General features: G+C 41.6%; 1 non-coding gene across 1 annotated transcript; it reads right to left on the bottom strand.

Moving 5' to 3' along the window:
* Window positions 1-1,926: 1,926 nt before the first annotated feature.
* TRNAM-CAU (transfer RNA methionine (anticodon CAU)) lies at window positions 1,927-2,010 on the bottom strand. Its single transcript is given in 2 exon segments — window positions 1,927-1,962; window positions 1,973-2,010. It is a non-coding gene; the product is annotated as a tRNA-Met (tRNA).

Raw genomic sequence — 2,010 nt, 5'->3', positions numbered from 1 at the left:
CATTGGACAAAAACATAACGAGCCAATTTATGGATTAAACATTTGAGACCATTTTATGCACTACTATGATGGAAATATTTTATATATTATTGTTTCATAATTTTTTTCCGTATATGCATCCTACTTATTAGTTTATAACAAAGTTGAACTGCAAAGGGTAAAACAGACAATCGCCACAGACCACCAACTTTCAGAAGACAAGAATCAGTTTAGTTGACAAATGGTTTTAAAAATGATTCTGATTCTCTAGGAGAATCAGGAGGATCAGCTTCTCACAAGGATCAGGATCTGGAGCTAAAAAAGCTGGAGCTGGAACTTTGCCAAACGGGCCCTAAGTCAATTTCCCCTAAGGTTTTGATCTTTTCGAGACGGGGCAACTCATATAAAAAATACCCGTCATTCTGGTCCAGCGAACGGGGATGAGAGAGACTGGATCGAGACGCAAGTGTGTATGAACCCGTATCTTGGGAGAACAATTGCCTAATAACAAAGCAAATATACTGAAACACGAGATGAGCACACGCCGGAACGGTCAGAGATCAGAGAGAAGAAAATTAATAAGCCGACAGCCACTTTTTTAAGTGATATTTGACCAGAATTCAGTGTTCTGTTAAACAACAAGGTTGTGGTGGCAAGTCAGATCATGCAGAACAAACAGCAAACATTTTTTTATTCATACAAGAACTATTCTATGTTCACAATCTAGAGTTGTGAGTACACTCATACATGTTTTTGGTGACAAATAAATAAATAAATAATATTACACCACATGGGTACCTCTGTCTCAAAAAGAATGCAATTCTAGGTGCATTCTTTGTTAAAACATCAAAATGATCAAATATGTATGTAAAAGTATTAAATTTTATGGCACCAAATAGGTACAATATGAAAACATGTCTCATGACAAATCTAATGATGTCTCATTACACCATTATGCTACAATTGCATTCTTTTCTAGATGGATAGACTACAATGTTTGCAACTGGTGTTTACCTTCCACCTGGATGCCCAATGTATACAAGAACACTTATGAGTCCCCCAGAACTGAGAATTCTGCTGGCAGCTTGCAATGCTAACTCAGTTGTTCTAGGCACTTGTGATTACAATTTTATCTCCTCCTGGAAGGTAGCCCAAGTTGAAAATTGAAAGAAACAAGCCTAGAATGAATGTGTTACAGTGAATCAGCAAGTCTAGGATTGTTATTAACACTACTTGAACTGGCATTTCCACTTTTCCAGGAAACTGTTTTGTTGAATTATAGTACCAATTGAGTTAGAATTTTCAAACAGCAACGAACTTATAAGAAGGCCTTGATCACCTGACAGGATCGTCTTTGGGAACAATCTCTTCCATTCTACTATGACCATATAGGAAATAGTTTTACCAGTCCCTGCTGCCACATAAAACAGAGCTCAGTAAACACAGGGCTAAAATTGTACTAGTTGGCTACTTAACAAGCTTCAGAAGAAGCCCATGCTGTTAATTTCAGCAATTCAGAGCTGGAAGAGATGTTTACACTATACAGTGCACACACTTAAACCAACAACGGGAATTAGTACCTACGCGTGGGCTACCTCGTTGGCCTTCCTCTTACCGGTGACGAAGCCCACTGCCGCCGCCTCCAACCCTGCGACGAAAAATTCGCCAACGTGAAGAAAAGGCATTAGAAGAGAAAGGGAAGCCAAAAGAACCAACCAAGTTCAAGTGCAGGCTGCTGCGCCGTCGAGACGTCCACGGCGGCGAGCTGTGCAGCGAAGGCGCGAACGGATATATACCTCCTGGTCCGGCAATGGGGCGTCTGCGAGGCCGGAGAAAAAAGAAAGGAAAAAAAAGATCGAAGCTCAGAGGTGCTCGAATCACCCCGAGAAGGTGACAGCGTGATGACCCATGCGTCACGGAGCTTTTCATCATCGTTTCGATCGAATTTGGGGTGAGAGAGGCTCGAACTCTCGACCTCAGGATCACTCACAGCTATGAGACCTACGCGCTAGCCAACTGCGCCACCACCCC

Source organism: Zea mays, chromosome 6 (assembly GCF_902167145.1).
Source record: "Zea mays cultivar B73 chromosome 6, Zm-B73-REFERENCE-NAM-5.0, whole genome shotgun sequence".
Taxonomy (NCBI): domain Eukaryota; kingdom Viridiplantae; phylum Streptophyta; class Magnoliopsida; order Poales; family Poaceae; genus Zea; species Zea mays.
The sequence above is the reverse complement of the archived record's forward strand: the minus strand, read 5'-3'. Positions and strand labels throughout refer to the sequence as shown.